The sequence below is a fragment of the Bos taurus genome, chromosome 13, assembly GCF_002263795.3.
Source record: "Bos taurus isolate L1 Dominette 01449 registration number 42190680 breed Hereford chromosome 13, ARS-UCD2.0, whole genome shotgun sequence".
NCBI lineage: Eukaryota > Metazoa > Chordata > Mammalia > Artiodactyla > Bovidae > Bos > Bos taurus.
The window spans coordinates 7,872,722-7,894,377 of record NC_037340.1 but is presented as its reverse complement, the minus strand read 5'-3'; the positions used below and the strand labels follow the sequence as shown (position 1 = coordinate 7,894,377).

Sequence of the window (21,656 nt, the reverse complement as noted above, 5' to 3'; positions counted from 1 at the left end):
TCGCCACTTACTAGGTAAGTAAAAAGAAACCACTTACTCTCCTTAGCTTAGAGCCCTTGTCTATACTGTCTATATACTGGGACTGTTAATACCACCCACCTCTCAGGGTTGTTGTAAGGACTAAATGAGACGAAGGGCTTGCCAACAGTACAATGGTCAACAACACATAAGACACACTGTGATGGTCAAGCACAGAGAGCCATGTGTTCCCATGTATTTTGCCAGGTATCACTGCCCCTACTACTCTGCGAAGAATTATCCCCAGCTGCCTATAAAGCCTCATTCAGTATCCATTTGCCATCTTCAAATGTATCTCAATTCTTTCTCCTTTGACTTACTGTTAAGAAGGGTAGCTGTTTTCTAGGAATAACCTAGCAAAGAAAATGTGATTAACATTGAATACAATGAACATTATCTGAAGGAAGTTTGATTTTGCTTTAAGGGGTTTTGAGTAGTCTAGCTACAGTTCTGTCAGAAGTCAGGGCAAAGCTGGATGGTTCCATGAAGTCCCTATAAACCTGTGAGTTTATAAAAAGCCAAAAGCCAAGAACTGTTTTCTAGTTAGTATACCTTTCATGAGCACAGAAAAATTTATGTGTTCTATGTATATATGCATTTTTTTGCCTTTTCATACTGTTCATGGGGTTCTCAAGGCAAGAATACTGAAGTGGTTTGCCATTCCATTCTCCAGTGCTAGAAAAGATTGAAGGTAGGAGGAAAAGGGGACGACAGAGGATGAGATGGATGGCATCACCGACTCGAAGGACATGAGTTTGAGCAAACTCCAGGAGCTGGTGATGGACAGGAAAGCCTGGCATGCTGCAGTGCATGGGGGTCGCAAAGATTCGGACACGACTGAGTGACTGAACTGAACTGAATATGTGTTTTGATTATTTTACCTGGGATCAATCAGAAATACATTTTACACTAGCAAGTAAAGAAAACATTGAAAGGGTAAAAGTTTATTCTTTTACCTAAGCTTGCTATGAAATACAACTACTTTGTTGAAATGTATATATATATATATATATATACTTTCAATGAATAATACAAATCTCCACCTCAAGGACACTAATTATATAATAGAAACATATGCATCTATTCTGAATGTTCACAATTTTTATTGATCAGGTACTAACAAAGAAAAATGTAGGGAAAAATTCTGAATATACACCATACACAGTTAACAAGAGTACAATGGGGGAAGCTACCAAAAAAAAATAAAATAAGGGAAAAAATCACTCCCCTGCTGAATGTTTGACAAAAATCAAAACTTTGGTTTTGGATGCAGGCATTTGTAACTGCATTAAATCACTATACTTACACTCTCATTCCCTATTAAAAACAACATTGCTTTATCTTTCAGTGAGGCCTATTTATTAAAGTATTCCCCTGTGCCAAAGGAACTAGTAAAAAAGTCAGTTTTACTTACCACATTTTCTGAGTAAAGCACATTTTATAGCTGTATGCCAACATGACAGTTTTCAGGAGGAATCCAAAGAGACCCACGTGCTTTAAAGCACCTGAAAAGTGGGTGTTAAAAGGGAACCAATCCACCACCAAATTTTCTTTAAGATTAGCTCATCTGCCCCTGAAAACAGAAGTGGCATTTAAAATTCTATTCCTTTCTCCTTCTTAGCATGATTAGCAAATCTTAATTTAGCATAGGGTTGGAATTGAAACTCAGAGAAGGCAATGGCACCCCACTCCAGTACTCCTGCCTGGAAAATCCCATGAATGGAGCAGCCTGGGAGGCTGCAGTCCATGGGGTCACTAAGAGTCAGACACGACTGAGCGACTTCCCTTTCACTTTTCACTTTCATGCATTGGAGAAGGAAATGGCAGCCCACTTCAGTGTTCTTGCATGGAGAATCCCAGGGATGGGGAAGCCTGGTGGGCTTCCGTCTATGGGGTCACACAGGGTCGGACACGACTGAACTGACTTAGCAGCAGCAGCAGGAATTAAAACTACTGCACTTTATGCTTTGGGATTTTGGGTTAAATTAGCAAATAATAATAATAACTCATGGCTATCAATCACTTTCTTAAGAACTTCAATGTCTCTGCAAAAAAAACTCTCAACAGCCAATGACCTTACTCAGTGGCTTGCATATTATAAAATAGTAGGATCCTGGCCTTCAAGAAGTGTGCTGTCTAGAGATCCTAAGACAACAAATAATCCAGTGAAAGTTTACTGTGATTGCAGTACAGACAAAACTATTGCACCTATCTGGATGGATAAAAGAAGACCTCATGAAGGAGGTAAAACCAGGACTGGTATTAGAAGATAGGAAAATATTTAAGGAGAAATCAAGAAAAACAGATATTGGTTTTGGAGAGAAAATGGAGCAAAGTCACAGAGGCTGGAAAACAGAGGCAGTGCTTCTCAAAGCTGGCTTTGGTCAGAATCACGTGGGGAGGCTCTTTATTAATTTAACCAGGCCTCAATACAGACCTACTAAATTTAAATCTCTCAGGTTAAGTTTGAGTATTTATATATACTTTTCATTTCAAAGGTGTTTCTGCTGAGTTTGAGGACCACTGATTCAGGAGATGTTTGGGGGAAAAGACGACAGTCCAGCTGAAACACACAGTGCTTGGAGGAGATGAAGCTGAACAAGTTTTATGTTGTTAAACTGAGTTAAGCGTGCTAAATTCCAAGCTGAGATGTCTTCACGGCATTCTCTGACAATAGTTGTTAAGCAGTGCATAAAAAAATCAATGTGCTTTAGGAACATTTTATAGAAATAAATATCGCATGAAGGATAAAAAAAAAAAAAAAAGGAAAAACTGGGAGTACAAGTTAGACATCAATGCAACATTCCAGGTGAGAGGAAATAAGAGCCTGAACAGTGAAATGGAGTCTTAAAACAAGGCGCAATTCAAAAGACACAGGAAAGGGAGAACTTATAGGAACTGGAAACTGAAGAAAGAATAAAAACTGAACCTGAAGATAATTCTCAGCTGAGTAACTAAATGCTGGTGAGCACTGACACTGATTAGAATAACAGGAATGAGTCTGAATAGGTGACCATATGCACAGTACAGGTTTACACCGGCTGCCTGTGAATAGTTCCATCTTTGCCTTTGATAGTGCCCCTATTTAGACAATAAATAGTAATTGCCTTAGGTTTAAAGTGCTTTTATGTTATTCCTCTGGAAATGAGGGTGTGGGGATGGATCCTCAGCAACAAGGAAGGGAATCCATGCCTAACAGCTGATTACCAAAGTTAAGAGGATGAGTGAGATCACCAACAGAAAGCAAGCAGAGAGCAGACAAAGGAGCACCTACCCTTTGTAGGGACAGAAGAGGAAAGAGGCGTACGAAAACAAAAACAAAAAACAGAAAAGATGAGTTACAAAGCGGGGAATTCATCATGAGAAAATACTGAGTATAATGAAATCAAGGAGCTAGAAACATTTTTAAAAAGGAGGGTGTCCAAAAGGCAGTCAGGAATATAGACTTGGAAGAGGAAATTGAATACGAAAAAAAGGAGACCATCAGGGATCCTCAAGCAGTGTCAGCAGAGTAAGGAGACAAAAAGCCTCTGTGATGTTGGCAGGATAATGAGAGATAAAGAAAACAGAAATAATGATTAACTCTACTCTAAGAACGTCAGAGGTAAAGGGATCTTGATCCATCAAGAGAGAGAAAAAGGAAGTGAATAATGGGAAGATTTTACTGACCTCAGGAATGAGATGGGATATAGAGTTAGGAACATACAATGAGGACAGAGAGCCTATTTAACAGGAGTAAAGAAATCTGAGATGGACAAGAGGTGTGGTCCAAGCTGTGGCTGTGACTCTACGATGCTGGAAGTTAAAGCCTGTGACTGAGAAGCTGCCATTTTGGAAGAGTCACCAGCGAGGAGGAAACAACCACTCAGAGATGGAAAGGACTGGGACGCAGGGAAGGCTTTTAGAACAAGCCTTAAGGAAGATGGGGAAACAGCCTAGAGATGAAGGAGGAGACGACGATGGAATTAGATGATGTTGATGTAAAATAAGAACTTCAAAAGAAAGGACTTTGAATAGTGGTGGGAAAAAACACAGTCAAGGAAAGGTCTTTCAGGGGCAGGGAAACTGTTCTGAAACTATCTCTATTCCACACCCCTCTCCTCTTCCAGTTTCATCAAACAGTGACAGTAAGAGATGGAACAGGTAACAGGGAAGGTGTCATTCTCATGGAAAAGATGTCCACTAATTCAAGGTGGTAGAAAATGCTAAGAGAAGCAGAGTAGCAATGCGAAAGTGGAATCCAAAAGTAAAGGAGAGCAGTGGGCTCAGAGGAAGCAGACAGGAGCTGGGCCAGAGAGGAGGTCAAACCCTCAGGTGGAAAGAGACACAAAGCAGAAAAGGAGTGCAGAGGAGGATTCTAACAGAAGATCAGAGTTTAAAAGGATGCTGCTCTTGAGAAGTCCGTGGAAACTACTAGAGACATTCTGAACAGACAAAAGAAAAAGAACTGGAATAACCAAATTAACATTTTTCTATTCTCTGGACATCAAAATAGATTTAAATCTAACTTTATCTCAGAGTATTTTTGAAGAAGTATGTCTACCCACCCATGCAAACTTTACCAGGCTTTCCCACAAATATCATAGAATTCCAGGGGTAAGCAAATCACATTCTAGAGCCCTCCCACTTCCTACCCATCATCTCATTTTTATACTAGATGGGTGAAATGAGATTAGAAATTAATTTTAGGACTGTCTTGAAAGGTGTTTTTTTTGTTGTTGTTGTTTTTTTAATTTTTAAGAGACTTCAAAAGGAAGCATGTGGAGGTTGGGGATAATGGGATTTTAGAGACTCATTGTGTGCACACAAAAAAGCCGTGCTTCTCTCTCAATGCCAGCTGGTTGAGGGGGTGGGGAGTGCAGTCTAGGAAATGACTACCCAAAGCAATTACCCTTTTGAATGTACATCATGGCTCTAATAAGTGTGGCATTACAAAGCTGAGGCTCATGTATATCAAGGTTCCATTTAAAAGCATGGAATCACTGCTGGAATTCTACATTTTAATTTCTGAGATGTGAAGACCAATGCTAACAGTAATAAAATGGTAAAGATAAGGTAAAACAAAAGTCTAACAAAGCTATCTTTTAAAAATATGTTTTACAAACTTTAGCAATGTCTCACACATACAGTGCTCTTAATGAATGTTTGGTGACCATACCATTGCTGTAGATGCTGCAGATTTGGTCAAGCACGGTGCTATTTTAAATATTTTAATCTTGTTTACTTCACACAGTAACTTAACAGGTAGCATGGGAAGTTGGAATCCAAAAGTAAAGGGCTGCAATGGGCTCAGAGGAAGCCGTCAGGAGCTGGGCCAGAGAGGAGGTCAAACCCTCAGATGGAAAGAGACACAAAACAGAAAGGAGAGCAGAAGGCGGCACTACATTGTATTTATCAGATGAGAAAATTAATGCTTTGAAAGTTTATGGAATTAGATATTTTAGTCATTCAACATTAATGATGATTTATTGTGCCTGGGTCTGAGTATACAGCAATGAACTAAAAAGACATGGGGATTATAACTGGAGGAGGCAGGAATTCAGGTATTCATCAAGAACCAAATGAATATAAAACAAAAAATCATGACATGATCTTATACATGCCATGAAAGAGAAAACATGGTGCCTGAATGAGGATAATAGGAAAACCTGTTTAGATTGGGTCGTGAGGGATAAAACCTAAGGGATAAAGAGTCAACCACACGAAGAATGAGGTAGTGTTCGGAGTAGTTTAGTGAATTTAGGGATTGAAAAAAATGTCAGGGGGCTCAGGCTCAGTGAGCGAGCAGAGGTGAGAGCAGTGATGCAGACCTGGTTGAGTCCCTGAAGGGTCTGGTAGGCAGAGGCCATGGCAGAACGTTCGGACCTCATTCTAGTGTAAGAGAAGCCCTGGGAGGGTTCGTAACGGGGGTCTCAGTGGAGGAGGAGGAAGACAGAGGCGTAGGGATCAGACTATCAGATTTCAGTTGTGATAAAGTTACTAGCCACTCTGTGGAGAAAGAGTAATATGGAACCAAATGGTGAGAGTGAGAAGAGAGAGGGGAAAGACACAGGTATATGCTGGAGCTGTAACAGAATCTTTCATAAAGTTACATAGTTAGCAAGTGGTAGAAGGATCCTGTCTGCTCCAGAAGCTTGAGCTCTTAACCACTCTCTTTAAATAGCAGAAATGTTTCTTCAATAACTTTAAAACTGAGTTCTCATTCCATAAAAAAATTATTTCCTTTTACTGGGGTAACAATTAGAAGACTTTTTTAGGATTAAATCTCAAACCATTTCAATGCTGCAAATGTGAATTTGCATCCCAAGGTTTACAGATGCTGAGTGATGACTTTTAGTGGTCAATAACGGCTGGAAACTATCCTGAGAAAAACACTTGTCTTTCTTGCAGCTTTCAGTAAATTTAAACTCAGAGTTGGCAGACAAATCTTTCTGTCTGAATTCACTATAACACCTTCTCATGATTCTTTTGTGTCTTCTAAGACCCAGGAGGGAAGTGCCAGATTACTGAGAATTTTCACCAAACTTGGAGCTGAATTTGAGGCATAAAACCCATGAATACTACTAATTTATCTACCAAAAAAAAAAAAAAAAATGCCAACATTATTTAATGGTTTTTAAATAATTATTTTAAAAATAATCTTTGAACTACTGAAATGCCTTATTCAGAGTATATTTACCAGACTTATGAAATAGAGACAGGTATTAGAGATCTACATTTAATTTCATAATTTTAGCCAATATGTCACAAAATCTTAGAGCTACCTAAAAGAACTTTCATAAATTTTAATGATGTGTAATAACAATTAAATAGAAAAATCTATCCCTTTGTTGTTTTAAACAAAACAAAATTTGGGAAAAAAAAGTTTGCAGTTGAACTATAACCTGTTTACAGTGTTTAAGAAGTCCATAATGGAAAAGCACACCTAGGAATCAAAATATGCTTCTAACTACTGGAGAGAGCATGGCTTATAGTATTCAACATATAGGAGATAAATGTTACCTTTATTCTTGTTACTATTATGTAATATAGGGGGTTCCCTGGTGGCTCAGACAGTAAAGAATCTGCCTGCAATGTGGGAGACCTGGGTTCAATTCCTGGGTTTGGAAGATCCCCTAGAGGAGGGCATATTCTGGTATTCTCGCCTGGAGAATCCCTATTGACAGAGAAGCCTGGTGGGCTAGAGTCCATGGGGCCACAAACATACTGAATAATTTATGTATGTGTTATTATCCATATTCCCCATTAAAATGCAAATTCCATGAAAGCAAAGAATTTTTTTTCTCCTGCTGCCTCACTGCTAAATTACCCCAACATATAGAACAATGCCTGGCACTTAATAGACCCTCAAAAATATATTTCTTTGATAAAGGAGTAAAAGAATGAATAAGCTTCAAAGGGATATATCACTAAGTATCATCTGAGACAACTTTTCTGAAAGCTCTTTGCAAACTGTAAACCATTCTACAAACACAAGAGTATCAACATCAACTTCATGATAACTACTTAGACCATTTACAAAGTATTCCACATTAATTATCTCCTTTGCTTTCCAATTCACAAAAGAAAGTAAAGTTCAAACAGATTCTGCAACTCACCTAACACCACACAATGTAAATGGCAGAATTAAAATTCAAAAAAACAACTTGATTCCAAATGCAGCTGCAAAGATCTTAACTCTTGATCTCCTGTCTTTTCTACATTGCTGTCTTCACTGGAATATGCTGACTCCAAATGTGTAAAACTAAACGTACAAGAACACGCTATTAAATTCTATGTACAACTGATATTAGAGATTATGATAAAGAGCATTGTCTTTTAATTAGAGAAATCTGGATTTCAATCCAGTTTCTACAACCTACTTGGGATTTAGCCTTGAGAAATTTACCCATCCTTTCTAAGCCTCAGTTTCACATTATGTAAAAGAGGATAATAATAGTGCTTCCTAATTGTAAAGAATAAATTATATATTTCAACTTAGGCATTCAACTTATACCTGGCTCTTAGTAAATAATCAGAACACTTTATTTTCACCTTTGATGATGGAAGAAATACTTTCTCGGTGTCTAATATTAGAAGCAGCATTGGAAGTTCAGTTCAGTCACTCAGTCATGTCCAACTCTTTATGACTCCATGGACTGCAGCACACCAGGCCTCCCTGTCCATCACCAACTCCTGGAGTTTACCCAAATGCATGTGCATTGAGTCGGTGATGCCATCCAGCCATCTCATCCTCTGTCGTCCCCTTCTCCTCCTGCCTTCAGTCTTTCCCAGGATCAAGGTCTTTCCAGTCAGTCCGTTATTCACATCAGGTGGCCAGAGTATTAGAGTTTCAGCTTCAGCATCAGTCCTTCCAATGAATATTCAGGACTGATTTCCTTTAGGATGGACTGGTTTGATCTCCTTGCAGTCCAAGGGACTCTCAAGAATCTTCTCCAACACCACAGTTCAAAAGCATCAATTCTTTGGCACTTAGATTTCTTTAGAATCCAACTCACATCCATACACGACTACTAGAAAAGCCATAGCTTTGACTAGACAGACCTTTGTCAGCAAAGTAATATCTCTGCTTTTAAATATGCTGTCTAGGTTGGTCACAGTTTTTCTTGAAAGGAGCAAGCGTCTTTTAATTTGATGTCTGCAGGCACCATCTGCAGTGATTTTGGAGCCCCCCAAAATAAAGTCTGTCACTGTTTCCATTGTTTCCCCATCTATTTGCCATGAAGTGATGGGACCAGATGCCATGATCTTCGTTTTCTGAATGCAATTTAAGCCAACATTTTCACTCTCCTCTTTCACTTTCATCAAAGGCTCTCTAGTTCTTAGCTTTCTGCCATAAAGGTGGTGTCATCTGCATATCTGAGATTATTGATATTTCTCCCGGCAATTTTGGTTCCAGCTTGTGCTTCATCCAGTCCGGCATTTCTCATGATGTACTCTGCATATACAGCCTTGATGTACTCCTTTCCCAATTTTAAACCAGTCTGTTTTTCCATGTTCAGTTCTGTTGCTTCCTGACCTGCATACAGATTTCTCAAGAGGCAGGTCAAATAGTCTGGTGTTCCCATCTCTTTCAGAATTTTCCACAGTTTATTGTGATCCACACAGTCAAAGGCTTTGGCATAGTCAATAAAGCAGAAATAGATGTTTTTCTGAAACTCTCTTGCTTTTTCTATGATCAACGGATGTTGGCAATTTGATCTCTGGTTCCTCTGCCTTTTCTAATCTGGAAGTTCATGGTTCATGTACTGTTGAAGCCTGGCTTGGAGAATTTTGAGCATTACTTTGCTAGCGTGTGAGATGAGTGCAGTTGTGCGGTAGTTTGAGCATTCTTTCGCATTGTCTTTCTTTGGGATTGGAATGAAAACTGATCTTTTCCAGTCCTGTGGCCAATGCTGTTTTCCAAATTTGCTGGCATACTGAGTGCAGCACCTGCAAGGCATCATCTTTTAGGATTTGAAATGCTCAACTAGAATTTCATCACCTCTACTAGCTTTGCTCATAGTGATGCTTCCTAAGGCCTACTTGCCTTCACATTTCAGGATGTCTGGCTCTAGGTGAGTGATCACACCATCATGATTAGAGAAGGTGACAAAAAGTAGAAAGTGGGGAAGCAAAATCAACAGATTTTCTCTGCAGTTTCTATTTTTCCTCTGAACATGTACTGATTTTACAGAAGGCACCCCACTCCAGTACTCTTGCCTGGAAAATCCCGTGGACGGAGGAGCCTGGTAGGCTGCAGTCCATGGGGTCTCTAAGAGTCGGACACGACTGAGCAACTTCACTTTCACTTTTCACTTTCATGCATTGAAGAAGGAAATGGCAACCCACTCCAGTGTTCTTGCCTGGAGAATCCCAGGGACGGGGGAGCCTGGTGGGCCGCCGTCTATGGGGTCGCACAGAGTCGGACACAACTGAAGCGGCTTAGCAGCAGCAGCAACGCTAACAAAGGCATACTTTTCTTTCTAACACAGGATGGGGCTCATTATCTTACTCTTCGACCCTTGGTAAAAGTTTAAAATGTCTATTTAGATCTTCTGCCCATTTTTTGATTAGGTTGTTTGCTTTTTTAATATTTAGCTATATGAGCTATTTGTATATTTTGGCAGGCTAAAAGGTGGCAGGAGTAACAAAATTTTTAAAGATTTACTGTCTTAATCTTTAAAATGATAAAAGTCTTCTTTATGTATTCTAAAACCCCAATAAAATTTTTTTGCCATATAAGAACAAGTATCTAGATGGTTACTTGTTAAATTAAAGTCACAGAGTTACTGGCAGAGTGTTTTGGATGAATTAGCCCCTGCTGGTGGGAATCATTTTTACTGGGAAAGAGAGAGTATACATGGCTCAGGCAACTATAGTCTTCTGCTGAAGTGCAACAGCAAACTGCACAACCCAGACTACTCCATTCTGGTTGTGAACCCAAATTAGCATGCCCTTGCTCTGGTAAAAAAGGTCTATTCTCTGGTTTTATAAGCACGTTTAAACAAGACACTCTTATTTCCTAGTTTATTAGGCACTGATATTTTCCAGGTACAGGAGTTTAGTTATCATGCTTCTTTAGAAAATCCCTCTTTGAATGTTAACTATTACATTTAAAGGGTGAGGGCTAAAAGTAAAAATTGGATTTCAATATTTATTACACTGCAATAGTACTACCTAGAACAAGTGTGCTGGTTCACAAGCACATTAAGCTTTCTCACCTCCCCACACACATTTCACAAGTTCTTCTTCAGATTTTCCCCCTTTCCTTACAAGTCCTAGACAGAGAGATGGCAGTAGGAGCCATTAAAACCAATTAACACTTCACCTTCCTTTTGGGACAAAAAAGAGGGGAAAAGAGCAGCAGTTCAAATTAAATCCTTTGTTGTTATTGTTCAGTTGCTCAGTCATATCTGACTCTTTGCAACCCCATGGACTGCAACATGCCAGACCTCCTTGTCCTAATAATTATTTATAAATTATTCCAAATTAGAGAAAAAACATTTACTTATGACAAAATGCACATATGTAAAATATTTAATGATCAAATGAAGGAAATTAAGTGTAACATCTTCCCAGTGTTCACAAATACATAATTTTCCACCAACTATTCTATCCTGTAACATTAAAACAGCTTCCCAGGTGACACTAGTGGTAAAGAATCTGCCTGCCAATGCAGGAGACCCAAGACACACGGGTTCAATCCCTGGGTCAGCAAGATCCCCTAGAGCAGGGAATGGCGACCCACTCCAGCATTCCTGCCTGAAAACTTCCATGGACACAGGAGCCTGGCAGATTACAGTCTGGGGGGTCACGAAGAGTAAGACTCGACTAAGCATGCAGGCACAGCATTAAAACACACAGCGTTAAGGACCTCTGTGTGCTCCGTTGTCTCAGTCCTGTCTGACTCTTTAAGAAAAGTATGTTAATCAGCACTCTACTTTCAAGCTAGTGACAGAGGAACCAAATTATTCTTTAAAAATATTTTTGGAACAAGGAACTCTATAATATATCACAGATTTTCTTCTAAAATTCAATGTTGACCCTTTATATTGCCAATATTAAGTGAAAGCATTACTTAATATAGACATTAAAGTATTACACAATTACCTTCCCCAAAGCCCCAAGTAACTACCATTATTTGTACAGTATACTGAAGATATAACAAGACAGCATATTCAAGCCTGTCATTCTTGCATATAGGGCAGTAGTTAAAAGCACAGATTTTGGAGTTGAGCCAACCAAGCTTCAAACCACACTGGTTCTACCACTTACTAGCAGGGTAACTCTGGGCAATTACTTAATCTCTTTAAACTTCCCTTTCTTAACCCTACTTTATAGGATTGGTAAGTGACTTTAACAGTATATTAAGTGCTTAGTATATTAGTGCTTAACACATTAGTATTTGGTGGCTACAGGCAATAAATTCCAGGGGTTAATTGTAAAAATTCTGAAATCCAACTTTTTAGGTTCAAAGTCAAGTTTTCCCACTTGTTACTTATTTGGCCCTCAGCAAATTATTTCACCTCTCTGTACTAACGATTAATAAACATATGAAAAACATTAGAAGAGTGTTTCACATATGGGAATAATAATTTTATCTTTATCAATTATGAAAATTTAAAAATTACTTCAATGAAGTCTCATAGAAGCTGATATTTAAAGAATGTATCAGAGCAATTTTCTCTTCTGATATTTTAGCTGACCAGCATTAGAAATAAATGAACGTTACTAACTCAGTCCAGACCCATAAATACCAATATACAGATATACACTGGCCAACTTCCTAGGTCAGACTCCCTAGTTTCAGGTTTCTCTGACTTATCTGATGTTCCAAATTACCCAGAGATTGTGACTAGCAGGTCTGCAGTGGATCCTTGGAGTCTATAAGTATTATAAGCTTCCCAGATGAGTCCTATAGCCAAGCAGGCTGAGAACCCTGAATTAGTTGAAGCTATGCCCAACCACAGAATTTGCAAAGAATATCTAGCAGTCACGCCCACTGACCAGAATTATTATTTTACTAGTATTATGTAATGGAAATGGAAACATTAACATGATTTTTTAATTCAACAAATATTTGGTTGAATGTCAGTGCCAAATATTTATTAAGCATATATTTACTAAGTAACTATTATAGTACAATTAACAAAACAGTATATGAAGGTTAATTGGAAAACAAACCACTTCTTAAAAATCAACATCATTTGGGAGATGAATGTGCCAGACAGAAAGGAAAAGCATCCTTGGCAAAATAACATTTCTATATGCTAACATTTGTCTGAAGAGTTCAGAAAGTACTGGGACAAGGGGACCTTTAGGTCAAGAGGTCTGGTTCTTACAAAGTCTGTTATAGCTATTTAGGACTGTGCTATCACTGCTAATGGGCTAAAAATGCTAATAACTGAAGAACATTCAAATAACAAATTCACTGCAAAAATAATGTAAAGGGTATAACCATATTTTCCTGACTCTTCTGAACTTAGAAAGTTGCTTTGGTTTTTCTTTCATGAGTAAAATTATCACAAACTTGGATCGGAATTTTTTTCTTTTTAAGTGATAAAAGAAAAAAGCTTCCATTCTCCCAAGCCCCTCGTAAGCCCATCCCACACCTGTACCTACATATGTGCTCTAACTATGAGCAACGTCTACAACCGAGGGATCTAGAATCTACATCCTATTAGAAACATAAGCATAAATAATTATGTAAGGAAAACCAAGTGCAATTTCACCAAAAACAGCACTAATATTACTATACCAAATGAAAAACACTTGTAAACCACAGTGCAGCAAATGTGCCTATGTTTCAACATGCTTCATTAATTATATTAGCCAGTATGGTCAAGAATTAGCCCTGTATCAGATCCATGGTAGTACATGGAGAAGGACAACAGTGAAATCATCAGGTAATTCTCTGTAATCTTCTGGTTAAAGAATTACTACCTATATGCCTTAATCTGGAATAAAATAGATTTAAATGCAATCATTAAAGCTATTTAAATATTAAGGTCCATAGGAGCACAAGCTAAAATATAGCATCTAATAGGTATTACTCAAAATATGACCCCAGAAAGCAGCCACAAAACTTCAGGGCTTCCAGTTATCCATTGCCCCAAAGATTAGGAAAATAAGGATCACTTGGGACTCTGATAACTACTCCTGAGTGCTCACTGCTGATAGATGACTTTTTTTTTTACTTTTTTAATTTTCTAAATTTCCTACTTTAAAATAGTAGTACTATTAGCAGTATTTTTCAGGGTCCTAAGTGATATACTTTTATGGCTAGGGAAAATGATTATTTTATTTATTTAAGGATATTATCTGAGGGATCAGATTTAAAAACTTTGTCCTTGAAGAGGCTGAATCACGTTCTCCCTCAAAAAAAAAATGGTCTTGGGTTCCCCTCATTTTGTACAAGAAAAAATAATAATGCGAGGGCTGAAATTCCACATACTGCTTTCAAATTTATGTTTTCCAAAGGTTGGTTCACAGTAGCGATGCTAACTGATGACAACAATTTCACTGGTAGTGACAGAAAAATACCTCCTACTCATCCAATGTGCGATCCCAAGACACGTAGCAAACACAGTGAAGGCTGGCAAATGAAAAACACTCCTCCTCTCTGAGCAAAAGGAGAGCCAACTTTGATACTGGATTGCCCTTAAGAGTACAGGTCATAACCACAGGATGACTCTTATTACTCATTCTTCATCCTTTCACTCTCCAGTTTTCCACTCGCTCCATCTCTTTTTCTTTTCCTTTCTTACTCTCTTTCTAGCCTTTGCCTATCTCCACAACAACGTTTCCTTAAGAGGCACTCAAACACATAGCTATTCCCATGAATTTAAAAAGGGATAGTTGCAGACAGACCTTGAAATATGTGGAAGAGATCTATACAGCCTCCCATGCAGATACACGTGGTCACTTCCTCAAACTAATCCACAATTGATTTCCTAAGGATACGGCATTTATAAGATGGGTTTAGTCATGTTTCTAAGTCTTTCTCAAGTTTTCCTCCAGAACTATACTAAGAAACTTGCATGATATAAGTCTAAGATCCCTGACCTAACACTGTTTTAGAAGGCAGGTGGCTCAGCGGTAAAGAATCGGTTTGCCAACAAGGAGACACAGGTTCGATCCCTGGGTCAGGAAGATTCCCTGGAGAAGGAAATGTCAACCTACTCCAGTATTCTTGCCTAGGAAATCCCACAGACAGAGGAGACTAGTGGGCTACAGTCCATGGGTCACAAAGAGTCACACACAACTTAGTGACTAAACAACAAACAGCAAAGGATACACAGGGCAAAGAATCCACTATGAGTCTTTAAAAATAATAACACCCTCACAGAAAGGCATCTATCAAAGTGAGTTTCATACAGTGATCTGGACAAAGTCAGAAGATGTAAACCATTTTAATCCACTGCCTTCAGCTATGTAAGATCTAGATTCCACTGCTCGCTGCAAGACTTCAGCCAACATATTCTTCAAGAATTGACACAGGGGAACTCAGTAATGCCTAATGACACAACTCTCTGAGGTTTTCAAACTGAGAGCTGTCTGCTTGGGGTTCACATAGTGCAGAAACAACTTAGGAGGCAAATAACCTGAATGCCATCACTGTGTTTCAGTCCAGAAGTTTTTATTATGGCAAGTTTAGCCTTGGGCAAGCTACAGCAATCAGCACATTGTGATGGCAAATACAGAGTGTATTTTCTCTCTGAGCAGCAGATAGCACTTGAATTGCTCTTGAGAAGGATTCGTGAAATAGTTCCAATCAACACATTATAGCTCCAACAGCTAGATGTAACATTCACAATTTGTATGTTTTAATTGTCAAAATTCTTTCCTTTTCAGATAAACACAATCAACTTTAACTTTCAGTAAAATCATCCAAACTAGTTTATCAACTGACATGAAAAACAATCACTACCTTCCCAATACCAATGATATCCTCTGAGATATAACTCAACTATTACAATAGAAAAATCTAGAAATGGATAGAAATGACAAAATAATTTACCAAAATGAAGTACCAGAGGCAAAGTTAAATAAGAGAAAAAATGTTTGCGATTTCAAAGTCCACTGATGATGGTAAAGGTTCTTGCTGAGTTTACAGCAATTTAAAGTTTTATAAATGGTGTGTCTTGAAAGGTGTTTAGTTCTCTTTCCAGCTTACTGTTTTGAGATTTTTCTGACATACTCACATCAGATCAGATCAGATCAGATCAGTCGCTCAGTCGTGTCCGACTCTTTGCGACCCCATGAATTGCAGCACACCAGGCCTCCCTGTCCATCACCAACTCTCGGAGTTCACTGAGACTCACGTCCATCGAGTCAGTGATGCCATCCAGCCATCTCATCCTCTGTCGTCCCCTTCTCCTCCTGCCCCCAATCCCTCCCAGCATCAGAGTCTTTTCCAATGAGTCAACTCTTCCAGTGAGGTGGCCAAAGTACTGGAGTTTCAGCTTTAGCATCATTCCTTGCAAAGAAATCCCAGGGCTGATCTCCTTCAGAATGGACTGGCTGGATCTCCTTGCACTCCACAGGATTCTCAAGAGTCTTCTCCAACACCACAGTTCAAAAGCATCAATTCTTCAGCACTCAGCCTTCTTCACAGTCCAACTCTCATATCCATACACGACCACTGGAAAAACCATAGCCTTGACTAGACGAACCTTTCTTGGCAAAGTAATGTCTCTGCCTTTGAATATGCTATCTAGGTTGGTCATAACTTTCCTTCCAAGGAGTAAGCATCTTTTAATTTTATGGCTGCAGTCACCATCTGCAGTGATTTTGGAGCCCAGAAAAATAAAGTCTGACACTGTTTCCACTGTTTCCCCATCTATTTCCCATGAAGTGATGGGACCAGATGCCATGATCTTCGTTTTCTGAATGTTGAGCTTAAAGCCGACTTTTTCACTCTCCTCTTTCACTTTCATAAGAGGCTCTTTAGTTCTTCTTCACTTTCTCCCATAAGGGTGGTGTCATCTGCATATCTGAGGTTATTGATATTTCTCCCGGCAATCTTGATTCCAGCTTGTGCTTCTTCGAGCCCAGCGTTTCTCATGATGTACTCTGCATAGAAGTTAAATAAGCAGGGTGACAATATACAGTCTGGACATATTCCTTTTCCTATTTGGAACCAGTCTGTTTTTCCATGTCCAGTTCTAACTGTTGCTTCCTGACCTGCATACAGGTTTCTCAAGAGGCATGTCAGGTGGTCTGGTACTCTCATCTCTTTCAGAATTTCCAGTTTATTGTGATCCACACAGTCAAAAGGCTTTGGCATAGTCAATAAAGTAGAAATAGATGTTTTTCTGGAACTCTCTTGCTTTTTCAATGATCCAGCGGAAAGCTAGGGGGGAAAATCATCAGAAATAACTGGAGGCTAAATATGCTACTAAACAACTATTGGATCCATGAAGAAATAAAAGAAGAACTTAAAAAGTACCTGAAGACATGAAAATGAAAACCAAGAGGGAGATTTATAGCAATACTGACCTACCTCAAGAAACAAACAAAAAAAAATCTAAAATAAATAATCTAACCTTATACCCAAAGGAAGAAGAAAAAGAAGGACAAAGCCCAAAGTCAGGAGAAAGAAGAAAATAATAAAAACCAGAGTGGAACTAAATGAAATAGACACTATAAAGTATAATAGAAAAGATTAATGAAACTAAGAGTTGGTTCTTTTAAAAAATAAAGAAATTTGAAAACGTTTAGCTAGCCTCACTAAGAAAAAAAAAGAGAGAAAGCTCAAATAAAATCAGAAACCAAAGAGAAGATACAAGAGATACCAAAAAATAAGGATTATGAGACTTATGAACAGTGTATGCCAACAAACTGGACAACCTAGAAGAAATGGATACACTCTTACAATCATACAACCTTTCAAGACTAAATCAAGATGAAATAAAAAATATGAAAAGACCAGTTACTAGTAAAGAGATTGAAATAGTAACAAAAAAAAAAACAAAAATTCAGGACCACACAGCTTCACTGGTATTATACTAAACACTGAAAGAAGAGTTAAAAGTTAATGCCTTCTCAAATTCTTCCAAAAAATTTGAAGAGGCAAACATGCTTCCTAACTCCTTTTATAAGGCCAATCGTATTCTGATACCAAAACCAGACAAGGACAACATAAGAAAGAAAGAAAAAAACTACCGTTAATATCTTTGATGAACATAAGTGCAAAAATCCTCAACAAAATACTAGCAAATAGAATTAAACAAACATTAAAAGGATCACACATCATGGTCAGGTGGAATATATTCCAGGGAAGCAAGGATGATTCGACATCTACAAATCAATCAATGTGACACATCACATTAACAAACTTAAGGATAAAAATCATATGGTCATCTTAATAGATGACAAGATTCAACACTCATTTGAACAAAATCAATGGGTATAAAAGGAATATACCTCAACATAATAAAGGCCATATAAGACAAACCCACACTAACATCACACTCAGTTGTAAAAAACTCAAAGTTATGCCACTAAGATCAGGCATAGGACAAGGATTCCCACTCCCACTACTCTTATTCAACAGAGTGTTAGAAGTCCTAGACAGAGCAATTAGGCAATTAAAAAATAAAAGGAATACAAACTGGAAAAGAAAAAGCAGAAATATAACTATCGGCAGATAACATGATTTTATATAGTAAAGACCCTAAAGACTGTACCTAAAAACTATCAGAAATAATAAATACAGTAAAATTGCAAGATACAAAAAGCAGTACACAAAAATATGTTGCATTTCTATAAACTAACAACAAATAGCATAAAGGGAAATTAAGAAAACAACCCCATTTATAATCACAACAAAAGGACTAAAATACTAGGAATAAACTTAACCAAAGAAGTAAAAGATCTGTACATTGAAAACTACAAGATATTGTTGAAAGAAATTGAAGATACAAAAACATGGCAAGATAGCCCATGCCCAGAGACTGGGCATTGTTAAAATGTCCATGTTACCTAAAGCAATCTACAGACTAAATGCAGTCCCCATCAAAATCCCATTGACACAGAAATAGAACAAAATTCCTAAAATTAATATGGAACCAGAAAAGATCCTAAATAGCTAAAGCAATCCTAAGGGGAAAAAAAAGCTTGAGACAGCATACTCCCTGATTTCAAATTATAGTACAAGGCTACAGTAATCAAAACTCTATATAATTGGCTCAAAACAGACATATTGATCAATGGAATAGAATAGAGACCTCAGAAATAAACCCATCTTATATGATCCCTTATTTTATGACACTGAAGCCAAGAATTACAGTGGAGAAAAGACAGTTTGTTCAATAATGGTGTTGGGAAAACTGGCCAACTATATGCAAAATAATGAAATTGGATCATTTTCATATACTACATTCAAAATTAAACTCAGAATAGAGATTTAAATGTAAAACTTGAAACCACAATACTCCTAGGGAAAAAAAAAAAAAAAAAAAACATGGGAAATAAACTCTTTTACCTTGGTCTTAGTAGTATCTCTCTAGATAAGTCTTATCAGGCAAGGAAAAATAAAAAAGGAAATAAATGGGACTATGCTGCTAAGTTGCTTCAGTCGTGTCCGACTCTGTGCGACCCCGTGGACTGCAGCCTACCAGGCTCCTCTGTCCATGGGATTTTCCAGGCAAGAGTACTGGAGTGGGGTGCCATCGCCTTCTCCAAAATGGGACTATATCAAACTAAAAAGATTCCACACACAAGGGAAATCATAAACCAAATGGAAAGACAACCTATTGAACGGGGGAAGATATTAGCAAATCATATATCTGATCAGAGTTAATATCCATATAAAGAACTCATACAACCCAACAAAAAAAGAATCCAAACAACCCTGTTTTAAAAATGGGCAGAGAATCTGGATAAAACTTTTTTTTTCCAAAGAAGACATGCAGAAGGCCAATAGACTCATGAAAGAAAATGTTCAACATCACTAACTATTAAGAAAATGCAAATTGAAACCATGATGAGATATCGTCACATGCCCATTAGAATGGCTACTATCAAAGAGGCAATAAATGACAAGTATTGGAGAGGATATGGAAAAAAGGGAATCCTCATACGCTATTTGTGGGAATGGAAATAGGTTCAGCTACTATGTGAAACAGTATGGAAATTCCTCAAAACATTAAGAATAGGACTACCATGTGAGCTAGTTATCCAGTTCTAGGTATCTGTCTAAAGAATACAGACACCCTAATTGGAAAAGGCAGGTGCACTCCTATATTCACTGCAGCATTATTTACAACAGACAAATTACAGAATCAATGTAAGTACCTATCAACAGATCAATGGATGACAAAAATGTTACATATACTTATAATGGAATACGAATCAGCCACAAAATAAAATGACAAAATCTTGTCATTGGCAACAACATGGATGGATCTTGAGAGTATTATGCTAAGTGAAATAAGTAAGACAGAGAAAGACAGATACCATATAATTTCACTCATATGTGGAATATTTTTAAAAAAACAAAAACAAAATCAGCACATAGATACAGATAAACAGAGTGGCGGTTGCTAGAGAGGAAGGGATGTAAGGGAGGGTACAATGGGTAAAGGGCATGAACTGTGTGGTAAGGAAGGAATCAAAATTTGGTGGTGAGTGCGCTACAGCGCATACAGAAGTCAAATTTAATGTTGCGCACATGAAACATAGCATAATGTTACAAACCAATGTTACCTAAATAAAAAAGTAGTACAGAACAATGAAGAAACTCAAAATATAGTTATTCTGATTAATGATAAGACTTGAGTTACAAAACCAAGAAGTCATAGTATTTCAAGGGCATCAATGCAGAGTTTGAATTCACACAAAAGAATCACAGAAAGGGACCATGACATAGCTGACCCCTATCCTTCATTAGAAGGCCCTCAAAGCATTTTATGAATGAGTCACTATATTGGTTCTAATGGGAAGTTTTACGTTTTATGCTGAAATGAACTTAAAAGAGCTGGAATGGGGGTAGTTGGGAGGGGTGTCAGGGAAGTTTGATTCATTAAAAAGTACTTGAAACTGTACTGAACTGAAAGGCAACAAACTTTTAAAAAAAGAAACAAATTTGATGCATATTAAGTACCAGTTATAAAAGAAATAGGGTCAGCTGAATCCTCAAATGAAGGCATCCAGAAGCGAGAGATTCAGAGGTTAGAAAGTATATGCAGGATGTATATTTTGTTCATAGTCTGTCTTTTCAGTGAATGAAAGCCAAAGAGAGCAAGGATGAGCTGAAGTAGCTGTTAGGTCTTAACAACTTTTCTCTTCTTCTGGACATTGATCAGCATTGTGACTTTCCAGAGAGGATATTAGGGGTCTGACTATGGTGGCTGTGACCACCCACATTGGGAGAACAAGCTCTCTGGTACAAGTGGAAACCTACAACGTCTCTCTGCGGCCAGTCAGGCAGAGGAAAAGTGGCTCCTCGCTGACAATCAGCAAGAAAACAGGAACCTCAGTCCAATAACTACAGGGAACTGATTTCTACCAATGATCTGAATGATCTTGGGAGCAGATTTTTTGCCCTGAGTCTCCAGATAAAAGCCCAGCAGACTGATGCTGTGATTTGAACCTTCTGATACACTGAGCAGAGAACCCAAACAAGCTCAATAGGCTTCTGATCTCCAGAACTCTAACATAACAAATGTATGCTGTTTAAAGTCACTAAATTTGTGGTAATTGTTAAGTAATAGAAAACTAATATACTTTCTACATATAGTTCTTCCATCTATCCCAAGAAATATTAAGAATCTGATTTTCTACATTGTTATAAGAAATAGACTTAATTCAAAAAGAAGTAAAAAGTTAAAAGAACTCAGATTCATGATAGTTACCTTCAGAAGATCTGAATTAAAATAAAATTCATATTTTTAAGTAAATATGAATTGAGTTCCAGAAACCAATATTGTATACGTTAAACTCCATATCTGTTTCAAAAGATGAAAACATGTTAGATCAATAATCCCAAAATATCTTAGTAAAAATAATATACATATAATGATTTAAGGGGAAAACAATACAACTTTTCCATTTCAAATCTTTTGAAGAATAAAAACATTGATTTTTAAAAGAGAAGTGGAAATGAATATATACAAAGGTCTTTTTTTTTGAGCAAGGAATGACAAGGGACC

At 37.7% G+C, this 21,656-nt stretch overlaps 1 protein-coding gene across 3 annotated transcripts in view; it reads right to left on the bottom strand.

The window, feature by feature from the left end:
- The window catches only part of MACROD2 (mono-ADP ribosylhydrolase 2), a 2,330,645-nt gene that overhangs the window by 1,988,860 nt on the left and 320,129 nt on the right, over positions 1-21,656 (bottom strand).